The sequence below is a fragment of the Lactuca virosa genome, chromosome 1 (assembly GCF_052849685.1).
Source record: "Lactuca virosa cultivar CGN04683 chromosome 1, Lactuca_virosa_CGN04683_v6, whole genome shotgun sequence".
NCBI classification, from domain to species: domain Eukaryota; kingdom Viridiplantae; phylum Streptophyta; class Magnoliopsida; order Asterales; family Asteraceae; genus Lactuca; species Lactuca virosa.
Genome location: NC_136426.1, coordinates 1,126,191 through 1,152,274, shown reverse-complemented (window position 1 = coordinate 1,152,274; position 26,084 = coordinate 1,126,191).

Genomic DNA, 26,084 nt, shown 5'->3' with positions numbered 1-26,084 from the left:
ATTTTTGAATTAAATAATCTATTGATGCATCCCAGAATCCTTGTAGAGGTTCATCAAGGTCAACATCGTTTTTGCTAAATAGAAATTTAGAATATTATACAAACCGAAAAAAGGTTATATATATAAGTAACATAATGACGAAAACAATCGAAATTCACCATTAATTTTGAATATTGAGACATTCTAAAGGGTCATTTGTTCTATTGCATTATTTAATTTTGAGATTTTCTTCGATTAAAGGTTAAATTTTTGGTGGACTAGTCAAAATTGGGGTTACGGGATTTGCATTAAGATCTATGAGCATATTCCATAGCAACGACAACACAAACAAGTTAAAATACAAAAACCCAATTTATACAACCACCGATGAAGTATATGAGTGAATCTGATGGTTGTGTTCCAATAAATTTGAGAATAGTGAATTCAAAAGAAATTGAATAAATTTGAGTCAACAGTGGAGTGATTCTTACATGTGGATATCGTAATTAGGTCTTTAGAGAAGAGGAGAGGCAAGTCATAGCGTACAAACAACTAAGCCGAGATTAACATAGAAAATTGTAGTGATGATCACTCCACTGAGAAATCCTAACACAAACTTTGTGAGTCGACTGATGATACCTCTGAAACGTTCTCTATTTCCTTAAGTCCGTCGGAGAATGAGGAGAAGTGAACCTGAGTTGTCGGCGATGGATCAATTGTAGAGAGCACGTAATGAGTACGAGTTAGCGAGTGTTTTGAGTGTTCTTCAAAAAGCCCTAGAAATTAATAGTACTAGCGATTTTGTGATAAGAAATGTGCGTTTGAGTAAATTATAAAGCAACATTTGTAGAGGACGCATATTTAAGATAAAAGCATCCTCCGTGTTTATAAGTTTTTTTTGTCGGACACTAATTTTAGGGCACACACAAATGCGTGTCCTCTGTCCTTAATATTTTGGAAAGCTGACATCATTTTTAGGGCACGCAAAAAATATGTATCGTAAATCACTATGTGTCATTGTTTGCGCGTCATTAAAGGGCTGTTTTCTAGTAGTGACATAACATATCCTAGTGTCCTACAGTGTAGTGAGAAAACTCACATCGGTTTGCTGATAGTCAAAAAAATGATCGGGCTGCTGAACCAGAAATCCCCACTAAATCACAAGTAAAGAAACCCTAATTAGAAATTAAGTCAACAATTCAGTCCGAAAGTCCCAACCCTAAATCCTTGCCTTAAATGAAGAAAGATACTTATTCCTTGCCTTATTGGGCCTAACCCATCAAGGCACAAATGCTACCAGCCATGAAACCCAATAGATAATATATGCCAAAATGGGCCCAAGCCCCAAAGGCCCAATTCAACAAAAGCTTACGGCCCAACAAGGGCCCAAAGTCCTTAAATCCATACATGGCCCAAAACAAGCCCAAAAGCCTCTCTGATGAGTACGCTCAACGTACCAACCAGTACGCCCGACGTACTCACAATCCTCGCATTATCGGGACATCAGACGCGTACGCGCAGCGTACCCCAAGGTATGCCCAGCGTACGCTATAGCTAACCAAACTCTCAATCCATGGTCTTAATCATTTAAGACTCAACATCCAATCTTAGATCTAAACTTATTAAAGTGAATTAAGCCATAAAGTTGTCATCTTTATGCTTTTGCATGTCTTAATGGCGACAAATCTTGGATTTAACCATAATATCTTCATCAAACCACCTTCAATCTTTGTAAGATTGAACTTAATCCATCAAGACTCCATTTTTATGCTCAAGGGACGTAAGAAACACTAGGATCTAACATTATAACCTTCTGGAGTAGCTCATACTCTCAAGAACCACGAAAAGGACCAAATAAAGAAGAAATAAGCCCTAAACCACAAACTAACACATGGAGTCATCAAGGTAGAAGCTTTATACGTTCAATAAGCTACAAATGATGAGAAACTTATAGATCTACAAGCTCTTCCTGATCTAATGCTTATTCACAACTCTTCTTCTTCTTCTCTAAGCACTACACACACCGAAAACACACACACACACTGTTGGGTATTATTGTGTTGCGTCATGGACTTGTTTTTTGTATATCCGGATTGGGCCTGTCCATCCGTGATTATCTAGTAGGGTTAGACTATAAATAGTGCATGCATGTATGCATTAGATACGTTCTTGATAATCATTGATTATTGTTTTATAACCCTAAGCACCTCTACAGTTGAAGTTCTTAATCGAGCTCTTCTGAGGTGTTAAAGTTCTAATCATACGACATCTTTAAAGCCATTCTTGTGTTCATAATTACGTCCTTAATTGTTTGCCTGCATAGAATCTATCGATCCTAATAGAACATTGTTCTAACAATTGGTATCAGAGTAGGAGACTGTGTGATCAATACACATTCCTTCTGTGTTAAGAATTCTTTAGGGTTTCCGCTTTTATCGAATATAAAGAAGTCGTCTTCTTCCTGTCGACGACAACTCTTGTTTCTGATAAAACCCTAATCTCAAGTTTACAGGTCTGATTCTAGCGGCTCACCATGTCTCACGAAGATTCTCAAACAAATCCCATCAACATCTCTAACAGCATTGGATCCATTACCAGGATTCCCATTCTTTACACTCAAGACTATGAAGTATGGGCGCATCACTTTGAAGATTATGTGGTCGGATCTGAAGATAATGGTTATCTCATCTGGGAAGCCATCACGCTTGGGCCGTTTGTTCATTCTGGAACGAACACGACTGTTAAGACCCAAAAAGAATATAACAAGCTGGTGGCAGACGTAGACAATATGCCACAGGATGAGAAGGACAAGTTTCTGTGTAATGTGAAGGCCATGAGAATGATCAGATTCGCCTTGAAATCTGACACTTTTCAGTTAGTTGGTTCATGCACGACGGCCAAAGAAATCTGGGATAGGTTGAAAGAACTTTACTCAACCGATGAAGATCTAGAACACTCTATTCAAACCTTGCTGCTCTCAGAATTTGGAGTTTTCGAACAGAAACCAGAAGAGAAACTGATACAAACCTTCGATCGCTTCAATCATCTCCTAATCAAGATGATCAAACATGGTATAGAAAGGAAGTTGATAGAACAAAAGGTAACATTCATGAATGGTTTGAGACCAGAATGGATGACAGTGGTTTCAACAGTGAAAGCTCATGAACAGTTTAAATCTTACTCACTAGCAAAACTTGTGGGAATACTTAAGTCCCATGAAAATGTGGTAACCAAGGAGGCGAAGGTTGTTTCAGGTGTGGGATCGTTGGCCCTCGTTTCAAAAGGAAAAAGTGTTGCAGAAGAAGAAGAGGAGTCAGATATGTCTGAATGTGACCTTACAAGCGAAGAATACGCTATGATGGTCACCAATCCAAAGAAGTTTGCCAGAAGGAAATTTCCTATCAATAAGAACCGAAACAGGCAGGGAAGTTACAGTTCTGAGAAGGTGAAAGATGAACCGAAAATTACTTCTCAGAAGGATGATGACAAGAAGGAGAGCAAGCTTGTAGGAGACTCTGGGTTCGACTGCAATTACTGTCATGGCAAGAACCACTTTGCCAAAGATTGCATGCTGAGGAAGATGGTTGAGAAAAGAGATGGTGAAGACGATGAGGCGTACTACATGCGAAAGTTGGAAGAGATCAAGAAAAAGAAGGCATCTAACAGTTCTATGAATGCCTTGATTGTGCAGGAAAATGCAGATGAAGATGAGTTCGGTGGCGTTGAAGTTTGGTCAACCGATTCTGCAGATGAAGAGGTAAGAAAGCCCACTCATGGAAGAGCTTATGTGGCAAAGGATGCAGGTTCGGCTGGAAGATGTTTGATGGTCACTGCTGGTGGATCAACCGAAAGTGCCAGTAAGGAACCGAACCTAACTGAGGACAAGTGCTTTGCAGCCAAGCCTGTGAGCGAGAAGATCAACGATTGTGATCGGCTGATCAAAAAGGTACAATCCATCATTGAATCACTTAAAGTTCCAGTAACAGATTATGAAGAAGAATTAAATGAATTAAAATTTAAATTTTTTAACTTAAGTGGTAGTCTCATGCAAACTCGCTTAGCGAATTCTAACCTAACTGACCAACTCAGCAGGGTGTCTTCAAAAAGTTAGGAGAGAAGGATGTGGATTGAGCTGAAGGAGGCAGAGTTAAATAGGGCTAGGGATGAAAGTATTTATTTGCAACGAGACAATTTAAAGTTTTTAAAACAAAGGAATGTTTTTTTTTTAATTGCTAAGCGCTTATATACTAATATTGCTCAATTGCACTTAAATTGTGAAATAGGGAAAAAGATTCATAAGATGATCTTACCCTTCCTTGAATTTAAGGAGGATGAGGTCATTGCTGAATGTGAATCAATAGTGTCCTCAGAAGAGACATCCATCGCTTACAAAATCGGACTGGACAAGATTGAGACCTTCATTGACTCTAAGGAACATAAATGTATGCTCAAAAATCTTTTAGATGAAAATGATAGGTTAAAAATTAAGTCCAAAACCATTCAATCATTTGATTCGTCGAACGCTAAATTAATTTCAGAAAATAAAATGAACATAGAAAATACGTCTGAATTTGATGAGGAAAGTGAGATGAGCGAAATATCAGTGGAAGACGTGGTTGATTGCTCTGAGTTTATGAAGAGCGAAACCGAGAATGAGAAACCCCTCATTTCTGAAAATTCGGTTGAATACGCTCGCCTGTCAAAGGACAAGCCACAGAAACTCAAAGAGAAAGCAATGGTTTATCATAAGGTTCAAACTGTGCCGAATCAGGTATATGCTGTTACAGGGGTCACTGCAAAACAAACAGCAGAATTGAAAATCTTGGTTGACAAAGACAATGTTGAAGGGTGCGACGATTATTTCTGGTCAGCCCCTATTGATAACGCAGATGAAACCATCGGCTTATCTGAGCAAACTTCATGGAGGGTAAAAGGAAGATACGTTGCTGAACCTATCAACAAACCCTCGAGTTTCGACAAACCAAGCACAAGTGGAACAAAAGAGATCCCTGAAGAACCAAAGAGAACACCGAATGTTCCTACTAAGACAACCGAAACTCAAAAGGAAAAGCCAAAGGCTAGTTTCAATATCCACAAATCTCAGAAGGAGTTAGCTGAACAGAAACGCCAAAGAAATCAAAGATACATGAAAAACCTGAATGAGCGAAAACGTTATTGGCAATCTCAAAATCCCAACTACGTACCTCCTAAGAAAGAGTCAATTGACAAAGGAAAGGAAAAGCTAAAAGGAAAAGAAAATTTCAGTCCAAATTCCTACTATTCCAAAGCTCAGAACCGAACGTCTACTTTCGGTTCCAAAACTAGCGCGCAGAACCGAACGTCTAGTTTTTGTCCAAATGTCAAGGCTAACAACCAAACGTCTACTCTCGGTTCCAACACCGACGCTCAGAACCGAAAGTCAAGTTTCGGTCCCAAGTCTAGTTTCGTTCCTTCCAACTCCCCAAAAAAATCAAATTCAGTGAAGGACATCAAAGGAAAGGGAAAGCTTGATTCTGATTCTAATTTCAATAATAAGAAAAAGTCAGCTAACCCTAGGATTCAAAAGAAAACACCAAAACCATCTAACAACACACCATCGAATACACCAAAATTTAAACAAGATAAAACTAAAATCAAGGTGTATACCATCAAAAGAAAATATCAATCCACTCTAATAAAAAGAACTTATTTGGTTGATATTTCTACTGCAATTCCTTTTTCTGTGAAAGACTCACCAGGACCCAAGAAACTTTGGGTTCCTAAATCTGCTTGAATTTGCAGGTGATTAGTGACGAGCAGTTCGATGATGAATGGTATATAGAGAGTGGCTGCTCGCGTCACATGACAGGAAGGAAGGAAGAGCTGAGGGAGTTTCGGTCCCTAAAGGATGGTGGATGTGTGAAGTATGGTAATAACTCCTATGGCACAATCAAAGGATATGGTATGATAACCAACGGAGACTTCTCGATTCGAAAAGTAGCTTATGTGGAAGGGTTGCAGCATAACCTCATCAGTGTATCACAATTAGTTGTGGGAACAGGATTGAAGGTTTCATTTGATGATGAGGGCTCAGAAATAGTTTAGAAGCAAACTAAAAAGGTTATGTTGAAGTCTGAACGCAAGGGAGAGATGTATCCTTTAAATCTCAACCCAATTAGAGGAAAACCAGTGATATGTCTCCTATCAAAGGCAAACACTGATGAAAGCTGGTTATGGCATCGACGTCTATCACACCTAAACTTCAAAGACATTAATAAGCTGGTGCTTGGTGATTACGTTCGAGGCCTTCCTCTTCTCAAGTTTGATAAGGAACATTTGTGTGCAGCGTGTGAAATGGGCAAACAAAGCAGAATGAGCCATCCTACACGTCTAAATACAAAGATTGTTGAAGCTCTTGAACTTCTGCACATTGACTTATGTGGACCTTCGGCTATCGAAAGCTTCGGTGGTAGTAAGTTCATTCTTGTCATAGTAGATGATTTTTCACGCTTCACATGGGTTTTATTTCTTAAACAGAAATCAGATGCGACTCCCAAATTGAAGACGTTCATCAAGCAGGTGGAAGTGCAGCTGCGAAAGCTGGTGAGGAATATCATAAGCGACAATGGGCTGTAATTCAAGAATAATGATTTTGAGGATTTTCTGGCTGACAAGGGGATATCTCACAACTTTTTAGCCCCCTATACACCACAGCAGAACGGAATTGTTGAAAGACGAAACCGTTCTTTATGTGAGGCAGCCAGAACCATGTTAAGCTTCGCTTCTCTACCGCTATACTTCTGGGCTGATGTAGTTGCAACCGCGTGCTACACTCAGAATTGATCCTTGCTCAACAAAATATTCTCAATCACTCCATATGAGATTCTGAACAATCGAAAACCCAACGTCAAATTTTTCCATGTGTTCGGTTCAAGGTGTTTCATCTTTAATTCAAAAGAGAACCAAAACAAGTTTGACGTCAAAGCTGATGAGGGAATTTTTCTTGGTTATTCACTCACTTCAAAGGCATACAGAGTTTTGAACAAACGCTCCAAACGAATTGAAGAAACATATTATGTAACCTTTGACGATAATTACATGAAGAAAGTTCAAAGGAGCAAAAGTGTCTTGGGGGAAATACTTCCTGAATCAGGACAAGTCTCGGTTCCTATATCCAACTTGTTTGAAGAGTACATTCGACTATTTGATGAACTAGAGAAAGCTGCACACTCAGATGCGAAAGCAGCAGACAACAAAATCGACAATCTCAAAAAGATCATAGATGAAGCTGCCAAAGAGATGGAACGTGAACCTCATAAACCGACTGGTGGTAAACCCTCAAATGACCCTCCAAACAATAGCTCAATGTTCAAGGGGGAGGGTTCATCAGCACCAAAGACAACTGATATGTCTTTCGAGGGGGAGAATCCAATTCCATCCCCAACCCGTAAAGGTCCAGCCGAGGGGGAGAATCCAACTCCAACACCACCCAATGATAGTCCAATCGAGGGGGAGAAACCAACTCCCACAGAGGATGAAAACTCTGAACCTGACAAGGGTTACACTTCGCCATTTGAGGGGGAGAAAGAGAACACAAATGACGAAGGTGATCAATCAGAACTTGAAGAAGAAGTAAACGCAGAGTTGGATCCAGCTTATGATCCTAATTACCCTCCTTTAATGAAATGGACTAAGGACCATCCAAAAGCACAAATAATTGGTGAATCATCTGAGAAAGTTCTAACATGTTCTCAATTGAAAGCGAAACAAACTGCATTATTCTCGAAGGTTGAATTATGTATGTTTAATTCGTTTATATCCAAAGTCGAACCGAAGACTGTCAATGCTGCACTTGATCATGATGATTGGGTACAAGCTATGCAAGATGAACTCCATGAGTTTGAACGTAATCGAGTTTGGAGGTTGATTCCCACTCTAAAGGATGCTTCGGTGGTCGGCTTAAAATGGGTCTTCAGAAATAAATTGGAAAAAGAGGGGAACGTCATTCGCAACAAGGCTCGGTTGGTGGTGAAAGGATATTGCCAAGAGGAAGGGATATATTATGAGGAAACCTTCGCTCCTGTAGCAAGGTTGGAATCAGTTAGAATTTTTCTGGCATATGCTGCTCATAAAAACTTCGAAGTTTTCCAAATGGATGTGAAGTGTGCTTTCTTGAATGGAGAACTAGAAGAAACGGTGTATGTTGAGCAACCACACCTGGGTTCGTGAACGAGAAATTCCCTGATCATTGCTATGTGCTGGATAAAGTTGTATATGGTTTGAAGCAAGCACCGAGGGTCTGGTATGAAACTTTAACTCGCTTTCTGAAAATGTCGAAATTTAAGCAAGGTTCGGTTGACCCAACCTTCTTCCGAAAGAAAGAAGGCGAACATCTAATGATAGTTCAAATTTATGTCGATGACATCATCTTCGGCTCCACGAATCCTAGCTTAACGGCTGAATTCAGGAAGTTGATGGAGACTAAATTTGAAATGAGCGCAATGGGTCCGATTAATTTTTTCCTTGGTTTGAATATTAGACAGGGACCAGAAGGTATATTTATCAACCAGGAGGCCTACACAAAGAACTTGCTGGCAAAATTCGGTATGACGGGAGATTCGAAAGTGAAGGTTCATATGGCATTTGGCACTAAGTTAACACCATCTCTGGAAAAACCTGTTGTTGACATAACACTATATCGTCAAATGATAGGGTCCCTTATGTATCTAACAGCTAGTAGACCAGACATTATGTTTTCTGTTTGTTATTGTGCCAGGTTTCAAGCAAATCCAAGAGAATCTCACATGGTGGCAGTGAAAAATATTTTCCGTTACCTGTAGCGAACCTCGTCTCTCGGTCTTTGGTACCCTGCTAGATCTGTATTCTTTATTCAAGCTTTTTCTGATGCTGATCTTGGAGGATGTGGCCTGGACCGAAAGAGCACTACTGGTGGATGCCAATTCCTTGACGGTAAACTTGTTAGCTGGCAGTCCAAGAAGCAAACTTGTGTGTCACTTTCAACAGACGAAGCTGAGTATATAGCTGCAACATCCTGTACCTCTCAATTCATATGGATACAAAGCTAACTAAGAGACTATGGGCTAAGTATGAAGAAAATACCTCTCTATTGTGACTCAGAAAGTGCGATAAGAATATGCCACAAGCCAGTACAACACTCAAAGACAAAGCATATTGCACTAAGATATCATTTCATCAAGGACCATGTAGAAGATGGGAACGTGGAAGTACATTTCGTTCGGTCCTCTGATCAACTGGCTGACATATTCACTAAAGCCTTACCTGAAGCAAGCTTCAATAAAATTTTACAAGGATTGGGAATGATGGAAGCAGAGTCGGTACCGAATCCTCAAATCTCTCTTTAAAAATTAGACAAGCGAAATAAAGCGAACGCTCGGTCTATTTCGGTTCCGGATTTTTCGGGAACCGAAATGAACCGAACGCTCGGTCTATTTCGGCTCCATAATTTCGGGAACCGAAATGAACCGAACGCTCGATCTATTTCGGCTCCGGAATTTTAAGGAACCGAAATGAACCGAACGCTCGGCTTATTTCGCTTCTTTCTTTTAAGATTTGGTTTCGGTTGTACATTTTGTTTATTCTTTTAAGTCTATTTTGATACTCTATTTTCTATTTCATTTTTTTTATTAAGTTTTTTTTAGAGTGTTTGGTGTTTATTTCTTTTTGTTTGTTCTTCTGTTTTTATTATTTTTCAGAAATCTTCGAAAATCCAAAAATATTTTTCTTTTATCTTTCTGTTTTTATTATTTTTCAGAAAATTTCAAAAATCCAAAAATATTTTTCTTTTATCTTTCTGTTTTTATTATTTTTCAGAAAATTTCAAAAATCCAAAAATATTTTTCTTTTATCTTTCTGTTTTTCTTATTTTTCAGAAAATTTCAAAACTCCAAAAATATTTTTCTAAACATTTTTTTTGTTTGGTTTGTTTGTTTTGTTTGTGTGGTGTGTTTGTTTGTTTGTTCTTTTACTTAGGTCCCATATACTTCAGTGCAACATAATTTGGAGCTAAGGCAGGTATGATTCTCTACATCTAAACTAGTTAAGAGTCCCTAGAAGCATGTTGCTGCATGTTGACCGAAGCCTCTAAGACTAAGAGCACGACCTTAATGATTCGATCTATACCTATCGTTTCTTCCCAATCAGGCTGTTAAAATCAACTCAAGTCAAGAGCTACCTTACTCTTCTCAAATGAGTTAAGATTTTTCTGCTTTGTCATGTTTATATAGCAGAGGTACTTTCGGTTCTTTAACCACCCTCCTTACATTCTCCATCAACTTTCGATTCACCATTGTAACCCTTGAGACTCTCGGTCTTTACCACTGAGGTTTATGGTTGCATACAATCTGTGTTTATGATCTTAGATACGTCCACCACGTGCTGAGTGAAACCCACAATCCAACACCAACAAATAATTGACGGTGAATCATTGTATTCAAGATCTTACTGGTTACCTAATGAAATCTCATTTTATTTTTTGTGGTCTTTTATGAAATTGTCTAACACCAAGGCTTTTCTTCCCAAAAAGATCTAGTTTGTTTTGTTTTTGAGATTTCTATCACATCCATAGTCACAGCAAAATATATCCAACCTACTTGTTCAATAGACCACATTGGTCTCACAAGTACTTCTTCCAACGTTCGGTCTTATGTTAAGAATCGAAGTTCGGTTGAAGATAAGCCTCCTTTAGCCTATTAATTAAAAGAAACCTTTCGGTGTTTCTCTACAAGCACTCGATCGTATTTTCTCGGGAAACCACGCAAGCACTTCAAGTCTCTCTTGACTTTGAAGGAAATGATTCTTGCCCGGAATCTTCTGCTTTATGTCTTCTAACACACATCACTCACATCCTATACACATTTTGCTTTATTTCTTTATCTTTTGTCACACTATTGCACGAAAATTCTTTGTGATTTTCCAACATTCTGGTTGCTATTGGTTCGTTTACCTTTTTGGAGCAACAGGGGTTATCCTAATTTTTGGAGCGAAGCTGAATTTCAAATGACGAATTGAGGATAAGCTTTTGGGCGCGTGAATTTGAACGGTTCCTAAACCCACGCGTGCTGATGTATACCTGGGAGAAACCAACCTGTCACATCGCGCTTTTTCAGGCGACGTTTCAGTGACCTCATTATTATCATGACGATTCTTTCTCTCTCCTGGCAACGGTATATAAAGGGTTTCTAATTACATTTGTCTCTTTTACCAGCAACAAAACTCTCTCAATATACAAGGCGATTTGCAACTGTTCATCTTCTTCCTTCACTCAACAATGGCGACTTCTTCATCTGCTCACGATCAAACTGTTTCGTCCTCTTTGCTCTCGATCAAGCCAAACCAGAACATGATCATTCAACTCAACCCTTTTCTATACGATTCATACATGTTACAAGTGGTTGAGTGTTTGAAGTATTCACCTCTGGTTCTAGCCCTAACTCAGGTGGAATCTGTTCCAATGTCACTCCTATCGCACGTCTACACTACTGCTTCATATGATAAGAACAAGGAGAGGATCTACTTCCAAATCTTCTCTCACAAGGCTTCGATTTCGAAAGGGAGGTTTTGTTCACTGTTACAGCTTGCTGTGGATTCGTCTGTGATCCCACCTGACTTCATCACCACTACTCAACTATTCTCTATGCTCTACGAGATGGGCTACACTAATGTGCTTACCACGGTTATGAAGGTTAAGAAGTCATGCTTACCGCCCCAATGGAATGGATTGCTTACTCTTCTCATCAAGAGTATGGCGGAGAGGAGTGTTGGGTCTGATGGTACCAGCAAGGGTTTTCTGACCATTCTGTATGGTCTTTACAATGGGATAAATCTCGACTATGGGTCGATTATCTGGTCACAGGTGGTGCAAAGCCTCAACACTTCAACGAGGCACTCTGAAATTTCTTGTGGTCGCTTCTGGACTCTCATCACACGCAGGGCGATTGATACTTTGCAGATTCCGGTAATGAAGGATGCCCTAGTCTCGTCTGTGGCTACGTTTCACACCACGAAAATCATCTTTTCTGATCCCACAAAGTTCCCTCACAATGGATCCATACCGGAGACAATGTACAGGTGTGTATCAGCTGAAAGTAAGGTAATGGCTGATTATAGAAAGCTTCCTCCCAAGGAACTGAGAGTACTATCTCCTGAATAGCAGGCTGCCTTGGATGCTGTGGAGAAGCCTGCAAACCGTGGAAAAAGGGCTACTACCAAGAAAGGGACAACTGAGGATGATAAGTCTAAGCCTTCCAAGTCTAGGAAGCGAAAGTCTGAAAAAGGGGATTCTTCCAAGCTAAAGAAGATTAAGAAGACGGCGAAGAAATCCAAGAGTCCTTCTCCTTCCAGTTCAGACAATGATGAGGAGGATGAAGAAGAGCATCATGAATCACCGAGAGGTAACACACCTCCTCGATAACCAACTCCAACCGAACCTCTTAATGATAAGGTTCCAACACCTCCTCCATCTCCACCAAAAACAATTGTTCTAATTTCGGTTGCTCCTATTCCCCCACCTACCACATCTCAAACAACAACTTCTATTCCACTACCACCACCACCCGTTAATACTATACCTATTTCTACCACTCCTTTACCTCCTCCTATTATTTCCCAATCAACTACCACCACTATCCCAGAACCGACAGTAAGAGTCAATGTATCTGATACAGGGGCGACTACTGAGACCGAACCTCCAGTTACTTCTAAACCTCTTTCACCCTCACCTTCAACCGATTCTGGTGCCACTCTCGGTGGTGATAATGATGAGTTTGACTCTACTTACTACAGTCCCTATCGGCTTCCTACCGATGACAATGACGAAGCTCCAGTCACACGACAACAACTGCAGAGCATTGATGAGACACTTGATAAATTGCTTGATGCCAACAATTCATACAATGATGTGGTGCTCAAAGCTTTTATGGACACTGCTCTTGAGCAATATACGGGGGCTATTGACAAATCCACAAAGGCTGTTAACGCTTCTACTTCTTCTTGCAAGAAGGCCACTACTGACGTTGCAGAAATTGTTCACAGTACCCAGATATTTCTCGAATCACTCAAAGGGCATGCTGATTCCAATGTAGCCAAAGTCAATGCTTCAGTGGATTCCTTATCCAAATCACTTCAAGAGGAGCAAACTAAGTTTGAGGCTGTTCGTTCTTCAATGCAAGCAGAGAACACTTCACTTATCATCTCTGTGAATTCTCGGCTTGAATCTCTCCAAGCTGATTTAGCAAAGGAGAGTGCTCTAAAGGAAGATCTTGCCCGCCAAGCCTCAACAATTGAAGTTCAGAAGGTGCAGTTGGCTCAGGCTGAAAAAGAGATCTCATTATTGAAGACTGAGCATGCAGTATTCAGAAGCTATGCTGGAGATGTCAAGGATATGCTTACCAACCTTCTTGGTGCTCATGATCCTATCCTTACTCTCACTATAAGAAATCATCTGACTTCAAAACTTCTTCCTGCCCTTGCATTGTTACATGAGATGAAGGGTGTTTCGGAGAGATTCATACCTCCAAAACAAGGGGAGAAGGTGCTCAACCGAAGGTTACTGTGAAAACCGAATCTGCTCAACCGAAAGTCAAAGTTATAACCGAACCGAAGGGTAATGAAGCTTCGGGTTCTGGTTCTCAAGCTAAGAAGAAGGGGATTAATGATGACAGTGATGAAGAAGAAGAAGAGACTATTGCTGAGGCCCTTAAAAGAAAGAAGAGGGATAGAGAATTGGATGAAACCTTAAGGGTTGCGAGGGAGGCTGAGGAAAGGGAAAGGAGGAACAAGGAAGAACAGGATGCCTTAAACTGCAAGAAGGCCTTGTTTCCTCTCTGGACAAGAGAAACACTCATCAATGAGGCAATAGAGTTTCCAAGCGTCTACTGGCTGGAACCTGTCGCTTCATTTGATTGTGATAATTCAAAGGATTCACAGTTCGATATGCCGATAACACGAAAGACATTCACATTTCATTGTTTCGATTCGACTGTTGAAGTTCCTTTACCTCATCCGAAAGTTGATCGCGAACTAATTGATTTTTATTTGAAGTTCAGTCAACCCCAATACTTGACATGGAGTGCACAGAAAATTGTTACTGTCAAGGTACTAAAACCTTCGCCTGCTGGGAAGTTCATAAATGTTAGTTTCAAAATCACCCGAGTATCAGCAAACTCGGTTTCGATTATTTCCCTGGCAGATCTTCCAAATTTAAATCCTCATGACTGGATCATGTTGTTTAACATTCTGCTCACCAATCTGAAAGAATATGAGCCGATACTGGATCATTTGAAGAGGATGTTGGCCTCTTACATCCATGAGGTTGCTGCTATGGATCAGGAGATAGCAAAAGTGATGAATAAAAAACCGACTGTCAAGCCAACAGCGAAACCAGGAGATGTGAATAAAATGAGGATGGGCCAAATTGACTCTACACATCTAACTATAATGTTCACAAGAGGCGAAGCCAATCGTTTTCTGTTCGCTCTTGTTGATAAACATTTGTTCTCAACAGACTGCTTAGAGCACATTATCAGTATCATTCATCGGTGCAAGCAGAATTCTGATGCAGACAAGAAGAACTTTACGGACATGCTTCGGTGGTACATTTCTTTTCGTCATCATCTATTGGGCATCATACCGAAGGTGTTCAAGACAATCAAGAAGTCTTCTGCAGCTCAACTGAAGTGAGCTTTCGGCTCCAATGACGCAAAGGGGGAGATTGTTGGGTATTATTGTGTTGCGTCATAGGCTTGTTTTTTGTATATCCGGATTGGGCCTGTCCATCCGTGATTATCTAGTAGGGTTAGACTATAAATAGTGCATGCATGTGTGCATTAGATACGTTCTTGATAATCATTGATTATTGTTTTGTAACCCTAAGCACCTCTACAGTCGAAGTTCTTAATCGAGCTCTTCTGAGGTGTTAAAGTTCTAATCATACGACATCTTTAAATCCATTCTTGTGTTCATAATTACGTCCTTAATTTTTTGCCTGCATAGAATCTATCGATCCTAATAGAACATTGTTCTAACACACACATAAGCTCAAACTTTAGGGAATGTGGATTAGGGTTTCGAGATGTGACTTCATAGGCAAATAAGGCTGATAAGGTGATGGTCTTGAGGCACTTAATGAGTTTAAATAGGGTGCAAACCCTAAAAATTAGGGTTTGTCCCAGGCTTGAATACGCCCCGCGTACACATAGGTACGCCCAACGTACATAGGGTCACCCCGATGCGCGCATGCAAAGGAGTACTTCGTTCGTACCTAGTGTACGCCCAGCGTACTTGTGGACTAGTCCTTTGTTTTTAATTGAAATAATAAATAAACTTTATACTTGGCGACTCGGGCGTTACAATTTCCCCCCACTTGAATCAGACTTTGTCCTCGAAGTCCGCTGCCGGAAATAACTCTCGGTAATGCTCTGCCATCTCTTCCTCGGGCTCCCAAGTCCACTTTGAACCCTTCTGGTGATGCCATTACACCTTCACTAACTCAACAACCTTGTTCCTCAAGGTTTCGTCTTCCTGTCGAGGATCGCTACCAGTCTCTCAATGTAATCCAGGTGGTCATCCACCTATATATCCTCCAATAAAACCAATGTTGAATCATCAACCAAACACTTCTGCAGTTGAGAGATGTGAAAAGTATTGTGAATCTGACTAAGTTCCCCCCGAAGATCTAAACAATACGCTACCCTGTCCACCCGGGCTACAACCCTAAAAGGACCTTCATGAGTACCATGTCTCCAACCTAGAACTCCAGGTTTGATCGGCGCTTGTTGGCATAGCTCTTCTGTCGACTCTGAGCTGTCTGAATTCTACCACAGACCTGTTAAATCATCTCGGTCGTCTTGAGTACCACCTCGGTACTCCCCATGACTTGTTTACAGACCTCATCCCAACATATCGGGGTCCTACACTTCCTCCCATAGAGCATCTCAAAAGGAGGTCGATCGATGCTGGCATGATAATTTTTGTTATACGAAAATTCCGATAATGGAAGATACGTATCCTAACTGCCGCTGAAATCCAGAACGCATGCCCGCAACATATCCTCCAATGTCTGGATGGTCCACTCACTTTGACCATCCGCTGCGGGTGAAAGGTCGTGCTGAAGTGAAGACGAGTACCCAACTCCTCGTGGAATTTCTTCCAATATCTGGAAGAAAACCGTACATCCCTGTTTGAAACCTGTGAGAACAAGATCTTTGCGCAGGGACAAGGTTTGAGAACTCAAACCTTGAGTGAATGCTTGAGATCAATGTTTGATTAATAATGGATGTTCAAGTCGAGACTGGAAAGACCAGTCAAGTCTTAGATAATCGATTCAACAAATGATCAAGACATTAATTAAGAACAAGTAAATAGTGATCAAGGTAAAGTTAATAAATAAGGAACAAGAGGAATGTTTTAAATGTGATAAGAGTAAATGCCAAAAGTGAAAGAAAGATCCGTCGTTGACTTGTATTGAATGCTCCTATATAAAGGAGAGAATGTTACAGCGAATTAACCCAGGTGTTTACATAGGACCGGACAAAAGATACAAGTCTGACATTCTGATTGTCCTAAATCAACTTTAGACTAAGTCCTATGAAACGTTACATCAAATGACAAGACAAAAGTAATAAATGCATAAGAGACAAAATAACTTCATTCCGGACAAGTGATGTTCCGGAGATGAAGGTTTGGTTCCGGATCGTCAAGCATTCTGGACTTCAGGATCAGTTCCGGAATGCGTTCCTCTTCAAAGTTCGTCACTCCTTTTCTTCAGCTCCGGACAGGTTCCGGATCACATCTATCTTCGGAACCAACAGCCTTCGGAATATGTACTTAGGATTGCTAGAGGTTCACTTTCAGGTTCCAACAATCTCCCCGTAAGTAAACTTAGCAATCCATCAAGCTTAGTTCATTTCTTCCTTGATGAAGGTGTATGCTCGGAACAACCATTCTCGCACTGCAATGTACCAAGTCAGTTGACTTACAAACTTCGCCTTAACCTGTTCCGGAGCATCAGACTTGGACGCCCGGGAAATGAACTTCTGCAGAGCTTTGGTAGGAACCAGGTGTTTGTCAAGGACTCGGAAGAAGTACTTCTTGTTTGTTCTCCTGGTGGTGTAGACAAATCCTAGAACCGGTTCTTCTATCAGACCATCTGCAAGAATTTCAGCTTCCGGAAGAACAAAGTCAATCTTTGCCACAAATTGTTCGGTTCCGTAGAGGTGAGCAAGTTCGTAAGCACATCTGCAAAACTCAGCAACGTAGTCTTTGAGAAAGCTGAGAGCTGAGTGATAGGCACCCATACTGATGTCATTCTTTTGGTTTTCTCTGAAGTATGCAGCAAGAGTAAGGATGTCGTTCGGATTTATAGAAGGAAAATCCGCATCAGTAACAATCATTGGAGTTGGTTTGTTCCGGAGAAGATGAAATCGGAACAGAGGACAGTTCAGCTCAAATTTTACCAAGATTTTTCTTCCGAAGCCATGAACCTTAGTGATCCTCTTTCTTGTCCATACCTCCTTGAAGGGTAGAGCATTCTTGGCGTAAAAGGTTTTGAGCCTTTCACGTTTGGTCCGGATGATCACTTTCGGATTGTCGTTTGGGTGGAGCGGAGCAAACTTTGTGTAGAACTTGCTGAAGGGAGAGAGAGGAAGATCCAGTTGATCAGAGTCTTGTGAGGGAAGGTCATAGTAGAGAGATAGGATGATATCCTTGGCTTGAAGAATGCCTTCTCGACACAGAGGAGAAATGTCACGCATCGGATCAGGATGATCTTTCAATGCTTGAATCAAGATGTTATCCTCCAATGCCTTTTGAATTTCTTACTCAGACCATCCAAATTTTTGTTTGAGGGGAGGTCCGGAATGAAAGGCTTGATGTTCGGAAGTCATCGGTTTCTTCCCTTTGTCTCTCTGAAGAGCTCCAATAACCATCTTCATGTTTTCGTCAATGACGAATTCCGGAGTAGGAGTTGGAAGTGGTTCTTCCGGAATGTCGTCTGGAGTGCGAAGAGGAGAGCCTTGATCAATTGGGGCTATTTTATGTTCCAGAATGGGAGCATGAGGTATCATGGAGGGAGTGGCTCAGAAGGCTTGAGTAGTAAGGAAGGATTTTGCCTTAGCCATTTTAACAGCCATTTCGAAAGCATCCGGAAGAGAGGATGGCCATGAGACGGCGGACCAGATCCTCTTCTGTTCTTCTGTCAATACTTTCGGAGCAATCAGCTTTGGGGCTTGAACACCAAGAATCCCTTTGGGAGCTTCATCCAGGATATAAACATCGTAGTCTTCATCTCCTTCGTTTCCTTCAGTAATGCCCAGGATTCCGGAGACAAATTGGACATCTTCTTCGGAATCGAGGTCCTCATCCCAGAGTGTGAATTCTGAGGTTGGCTTCCATTTTCTGCTTGGGCCTTCTCCCCCTCTTGCATCGGTGACCTTGGAGACCGGTGCAAGCGATAAGTCCTCCTTGATGTCATCAAGTTTGGAGAACACCTTCTGAAGACCGGTGGAGAGTTGATAAGTCAGGGTGTCATAGGCTTCAGAGGTGGGAGCTTGTGCGGATAGATGCTTGAAGGTGCTGCTAAGGATTTCGATCATCTCATCAAACTTCCTGTTCGGAACATCAACAATGTTCCAAGTTGAGCGCAGGAGTTTGATGAGGACTTGTTGGATGATCAGATTCATCTCATCCTTCTTCCGGATCTCCTTCTCTAAACGTTGAATTTGTTTCTCATGACGAACATGAGTCTGCTTGATTAGATCGTGGGTAGCAGACACAAGGTCGTCATGAACCTTGAGCATGGAAGAGATGGTGTTAAGGTAGTTGTCGACAAGAGCATCGTATTTGGAATCAATCTTCTCAACGGTGTGTTTCAGGCGGATAGAGATCAGTTGGTCAAGATGGGCTTCTCTCTCGGCTGTGGATGGTTCAGATTGGTGGGAAAGAGACCGAAGGATGACATCAAGTTTTGAATCAAGTCCGGAGACTTTTTGATCCAGTTTCGAATTCAGCTCTGCGACAGAAGTCTCGACAGAGGACACTTTAGCCATAGTGTCAGAGACATTGGTGCGGATCTCCAGTAGGGCGAATGGGTCAACATGATCACCAGCGGAGGATTCGGAATCGGAGTCTGAGTGTTGCGGAGGGGGCTGGTGAGTATCCGGAATAGAGGAAGGACCCGGTTTTGCAGCATCATCGTCTTCTTGAAGTTGAGAGTTGGAGCCATCGTCCGGAATGGAAGTAGAGGAGGTTCCGAAGTCAAAAGCAGACTTGGATACAGATGCTTTAGACTGATACTGAATTGATGTCATGAGATGAGCATCCGGAACTGTTGTTGCGTCGTCCTCCAACATAACCTCTTCGGAAATCTCTTCTTCCGGATCAGTATGGAAGATTCTTTGGTGAATGACTATTGGGGGCAGTTCCGAAGTGAGTTCCTTGATGGCTTCATCGTCTGAGGGAAGGATATAGGGCATGTTGCTTTGAATAGCCCGGTTCCTCATAGAGATGATAGTGGATTCAACTTGAGCACGAGTCAGATCCGTACGCCTTGATGCAGCCCTGTTCACATAATCTTCCCACAAAGGGTCATTAGAACTTGGTCGTCCTGTACGCCTTTCGGGTATCAGACCAGTTGGGGCATCGGAAGTTGGAGGGACTGCTCCTCCTTCCGGATGCTTGGGTTCCGGAACAACGGTTCCGGAGTGTGTGCGTGTGGAAGAAATAATAGGATTATCAAAAGTGACACGTGGATGTGTTCCAGGGGGCTGCAAGGAACTTTGTTCAACACCGACATCACCCTTTTGGGAGGGTGAGGGTGGAATATGTGTAGACTCCCCGTAAGTGTGTGCTTGTGATGATGAAACATTGAGGGGTACCTCAGATGAGTGGACAGGAGGGGTGTGCGGACGGCCAGAATCAGCCGGAATGTCATGAGTGCCCTCCTGCTGAGAGGGGCACCGACTTTGGTTTTCTTTTTGGCCTTGGTTTTGGTGCGTGAGGCCTTTCGTTTGGCCGTTTGCTTAACCTTGGGTCCGGACTTAGTGTGAGTGGCCTCTTCCGGAATAGGCTCAACTGAGACAGGGGCAGGTTGTGTTGGGTCGAACACAACCGAAGTCTCAAGATGGTGTTTCAAATAAGGGGATCCGAAAGGAATGAGGGCCAACATATTGTCCGAAAGTCGTCTGACCGGACCAAAAGATGATTGGTCCGGAATTCTGTAAGACTTAACAAGTTTAAAAGATGCACATACCTCCGGAGGAATGGTGCTCACCGGAATGGGAACGTTAAGTTCCTTGAAGATTTGTTCAATCGTCAGGGCCCAAAATCTAGGGCTCGAAATTTCATTCGGCTTCCTCTTGATGGCAAATTTGCAAAAGTCTTGACATAGGACTTCCGGAAGGTCGACTGCATTGTTGCGTGCGGAATAGATGCTGAATACCACATTCAGCCAGTCCTTGCTTAGAGTATCAGTGCCGCCATGCTTGCTCGATAATCCACGGATGATGAAGTGCATGAGAACAGTCCAGAGCCCTGAAAATGCAGTCTTCTTGAAATCCTTTGCTCGATAGTCTTGATTGTACCCAATGAAGTTAAGAAACGTCTGGAACTCTTCAGCAGTTGGTTCCACCACTTTGAAACCAGCAGGGTTGGGAGAAATTCCAATGGCCTTGAGAAAGGTCGCTTTGTAAATGGGAATGGTGTGATCGTCGATGATGGAGGCTAACAGAACATCATCTTCAAGTTTGATGTTTGTGAAAGCACGATGAAGATGAGAAAGAGGGAGTGGAGGATCTGGGATTTTGGTAAGTAGAATGGAGAGAGGATGATGAGCAAGGAACTCAATCATGATCCCGATTGATTCGTCGTAGTCAAGGGGATTCAAGGAAAACAGTTGGGTGGTGTCCCTAAGAAAGGGTTCTTGATCTGCTGACGACGATGATCCCTTTGATCCTTTCGATGATTTCTTCCTGGCAATGGATTTCTTTGGAGTTTGAGTAGTAGAGGCCTGGTTCTTGGAAGACTCCATTGTTGAAGATGATGAAAGCTTGAAGAACACGAAGAACTGTGAGGGTTTTAGAGAGGTTTGAGAATTGAGAGATCGTAAAGTGGTAAAAGGTAAATGTGAAAAGGTATTTATAGGTAGGAAAAGTCGGGTCGGGTCAAAAAAGGTAATGATGAGGATCCGAGATCCATCGGGTTGCATTTAATGTGGGGAAGATGAGATTAGACACTTGAAATGAAAGGGCAAGGCAATTGGTCTAAAAGGGGGAAATGTAACCGTCAATTCGTTTTCCATTTTAGAGGGCGTGCAATCGTGTCACGCAAATCGAGGAAGATTGGATAAGGATCTTCCTAAAAAGTAACCGTTGAGAAAAACCGTTTCACCTTATTGCCTCTTGGTATTCCGGATGAATTGTTCCGGACAGTGCATGATCCGGAAGATAAAAGAAATGTTCCGGAATAAGTATGATAAAAAGGTTTTCCGGAACAATTTGGAAAATTCCGGAGCATTTTTGAAAATTCAGGAGCACTGTGAAATTCCGGAGCAAATTAAGATTCCGGAGCAAGTTTTGAAAATTCCGGAGCAAGTTAAAAATTCTGGAGCAGATTTGAAAATTCCGGAGCATTTTTGAATTTCCGGAGCACATTTGAAATTCCGGAATGGATTTTGAAAATTCTGGAGCAAGTTAAAAATTCCGGAGCATTTTTGAATTTCCGGAGCACATTTGGAATTCCGGAATGGATTTTAAAAATTCCGGAGCAAGTTGAAATTCCGGAGCAAATTTGAAATTCCGGAATGGATTTTGAAAGTTCCGGAGTGGTGATTCTGATGATGGTCGATCTAGATCGTCGTGAAGAAGAGAATAAACTGTACAGCTTAAGAAACTCAAGGGATAATTCGTAAAAAAGACAATTAAAAGCATCCTATGTATTTAGAGAAAAATAGTTCCGAAGCAAAAATAAATGAGTTCGGAGCATATTTTTCTTCTGAATACTTCGATCAAAGAGAACATGTCTCGTGAAAGAATTGAGGATCAGGCATCATCATACCCATTTTGTTCAGAAAACCATTAAATTTGGTTTCGTCTAATGCCTTAGTAAAGACATCAACAATTTCATCGTCAGATGGAACAAAAATAAGTTCGATGTTACCATTTAGAACATGATCTTTAATAAAGTGGTACCGAATGTCAATGTGCTTCGTCATGGAGTGCTGAATTGGATTGTGTGAGATTGCAATGGCACTTTGAGAATCACAGTAGATAGGAATGCGTTGAAATCGGTAACCATAATCCAAGAGTTGAGATTTCATCCAGAGAACTTGAAAGGTACAGCTGGCAGCTGCAATGTATTCAGCTTCGGCTGTAGAGAGAGCAATGCAGTTCTGTTTCTTGGATGACCAGCTGACTAAACGACCACCTAGGAATTGACATCCTCCTGATGTACTTTTCCTATCGAGTTGAAGACCACCATAGTTCGAATCAGAGTAAGCTTGCAGAAGGAAACTTTCATTTGCTGGATACCAGATTCCGAGGTTCTTTGTACCTTTGAGGTACCGGAAAATTTGTTTCACAGCCAAAAGATGAGACATCTTCGGATTGACTTGAAATCTGGCACATAAGCATGTTGAGAACATTATGCCCGGACGACTTGCAGTGAGATAGAGTAAGGATCCAATCATTCCACGGTACTTCTTTTCATCTACTGAAACACCCGAAGGATCGGCAAAGATTTTGTGACCGAAGCCCATAGGTACCTTGGCTGAGGGACAGGTGTCCATAGAATATTTCTTGAGAAGCTCAGAAATGTACTTCTCTTGGTGAATGAAAATACATTTGTTAGTCTGTTTGACGTGAAGGCCAAGAAAGAAGCTGAATTCTCGATTCATGCTCATTTGGAAACGACTGACCATCAGTTTAGCAAAATCAGCAACCATGGATGAATCCGTAGATCCAAAAATGATGTCGTCCACATAAATTTGTACCAGCATGAGATGTTTTCCATTTGATCTTCGAAATAAAGTGGGATCAATTATACCTCTTTGAAAACCTGAGCGCTTGAGAAAATCGGTGAGTGTCTCGTACCAAGCCCGAGGAGCTTGCTTGAGTCCGTATACAGCCTTTCGGAGTTTATAACAGTAGTTCAGAAAGGAAAGATTAATAAATGCGGGGGGGGGGGGGGGGGGGGCTGTTGAAGGTATACTTCAGTGTCAAACTCACCATTAAGAAAAGCACTCTTAACATCCATTTGATAAACTTTGAAACCTTTGTGGGCTGCATAGGCAAGAAAGATTCTGATAGCTTCAAGTCGTGCAACAGGAGCAAATGTCTCGTCGTAATCAAGACCTTCAATTTGAGTGAAACCTTTAGCTACCAATCTTGCCTTATTTTGGATGATAACTCCTGCATCGTCTAGCTTGTTGCGAAATACCCATCTTATACCACAATAGGGTGATGTTGAGGAGGAGGTACGAGAGTCCAGACTTCATTTCGGTTAAATTCTGCCAGTTCGTCTTGCATGGTTGTAATCCAATCAGCATGCTCTAATGTTTCCTTGATGGATTTGGGTTCAACCATGGATATGAATGCTGAAAAATGGCATTCATTTTGGATGTTGGTAGCTGAGCGAGTTTGCACACCAACATTCGGATTGCCAATCACTTGGTTTGGAGGATGATCCTTCGTCCAAACATGCAATCGAGGGAGTTCTTGTGCAACGGAGGATCCTACATCAACAGTAGAATTGATTTGCTCCCCCTGAATGATTTGAATATTGGGATGATGCTCCCCCTGAACTTCTGAATCGGAGAGGTTTACATCACCATCAGAAGGAAACTCAAAGAAATTTTCGTTTTCATCAATGTTGAGAGGATTTGAGTCATCGAAATTAGCAGCTGCATCTTGGAAGCCAACCACATTTGATTCAAGAGAGGGATTTGCATTATTATCCCCCTCAACCTGTGAAGGTTGAAATGGTTCGGAATCAAATGGAGGTAGGCTCGGAAGAGGACCGGAGAGGTTGTGAGAAACTGGGGCTTCCGAAGGAGGAATTGGAATCAGAGATGGTCGTGATCGAGATTCGGAATCAAGAGCTGTTTCGGAAGGACCAAAGAGGGTTTCAAAGTCAACCTCGAGAATGGTTTGAGGGTTCGGACATCCTGGCGGAGGAGCATCAGACTCCATGATGTGAGTTGTGATGTAAGTGGGGCCAGAATTCCGAACAAAGTTGTCATCAAAGGTAATGTCGAAGCTTTCTTCCAGAACACGAGTTCTTCGGTTGAGAACTCTATAAGCCTTGGATTTGGAAGAGTACCCTAGAAAGATAGCTTCATCAGCTTTAGGTTGGAACTTTGTAAGCTGATCACGGTTGTTTTTGATGAAGCATTTGCATCCGAAGACATGTAGAAATGATATTGTTGGATTTCGACCATTCATTGCTTCATATGGAGTCATGTTGAGCCGTCGATTGATAATACTTCGGTTTTGAGTGAAGCAAGCAGTGGATACAGCTTCAGCCCAAAGATAGAGTGGAAGGTTTGCATAATTCAGCATGGATCGAGCAGCTTCAACGAGTGTTCTATTACGTCTTTCAACTACACCATTTTGTTGTGGAGTGTATGGAGCTGAGAAGTTGTGATCGATTCCTTTTTCTGTGAGGAACTTCTCAATGGTGGAATTAACAAATTCCGAACCATTATCACTTCGGATTCTTCTGACCGGGAGTTTGATAAGAACTTCTATTCCTTTGATAAAATTGATGAGCTCAGAGGTTGTTTCGGATTTCAGCCTTAGGAAGAAGACCCATGTGAACCTTGTAAAGTCGTCAACAATTACAAGAATGTATTTCTTATGATGAAGACTTTCTACAGTGGATGGTCCACAAAGATCAATGTGTAGGAGTTCTAAGGGATCCGAAATGGATTTTTCGATTATAACAGGATGACCCTTCTTTGATTGCTTACCACACTCGCATGCAGCACATAAATGATCATTTTCGAACTTGAGAAGAGGTAAACCTCTTACCATTTCACCTGAGACAAGATCATTCATGTACCGAAAGTTCAGATGTGCGAGCCTTCGGTGCCATAACCAACTAATGTCAGGAACAACTTTGGAGAGAAGGCAGAGTTGCGGTTTGCCAATGATCATATTGATGTCGAGTGGGTACATGTTTTTGTTGCGAAGAGACTTTATCAAACATTCTTTTTGATCTTCAGTCATCACATAGCTATATTTTTTGCAAAATTCCACACGTCGGCTTGAGTCGGTGAGCTGAGCAACACTTATCAAATTATGTTTCAGGTCAGCTACATAAGCAACATGTGAAATGGAGAAGTTTCCATTTGTGAGAGTTCCATAACCACGAATTTGAGAATTGGAGTTGTTGCCATACGTCACGTAACCAGCATTTGGAGAGAGCTTTAAATCTCGCAGAAAATGCTTCTGCCCCGTCATGTGCATGGAGCAAGCACTATCTATATACCATATTGTTCCTTGCTCCGAAGCACAAAGTGCCTGCAAAATTAATGAGCAATGGAGCTTTTAGGCTCCGATTTAGACTTTGGGACGTAGGCATGGACTTTGGACTTTGATTGTGACTTTGGAACAACTACGTGTTTCTTGGTGAGATTACTTGAGTTCTTTGGAAACAGACAGAATGCTAAAGTCTTTTCATCTATCCAGTAGTCATATTCAACTACTGGTGGGTTCGGAGCTAACTTCTTCGGAACGGTGGTATCCGAAGGATTGACACTTTTTTTTATCTCCGAGTCAGTTGTTTTGTTAACAGATGATTTGATTTTCCACACAAGAGTTTTGTTTGAAGATTTTGAACAGTGGTTTTTGAACTTGTGGATTTGTTTGATGACACATTGTTCTTAGAGATTTTTGGTTTAAAAATTGTGCCATCAGATTTTGCAATAAAGACAGATGAAACATTTTTGAGGCGCTGATGAAGTGTTTCGGATGGTTTTGACATTAACATGAGCTTGAGGTGATTTGGATCTAAGGACTTCCTTTGGTTCCGAACGAACAGGAGGTTCGGAAGGTCTCTTTAAAATTCTTGTCGGAACAAACGAATTTTGACTATGG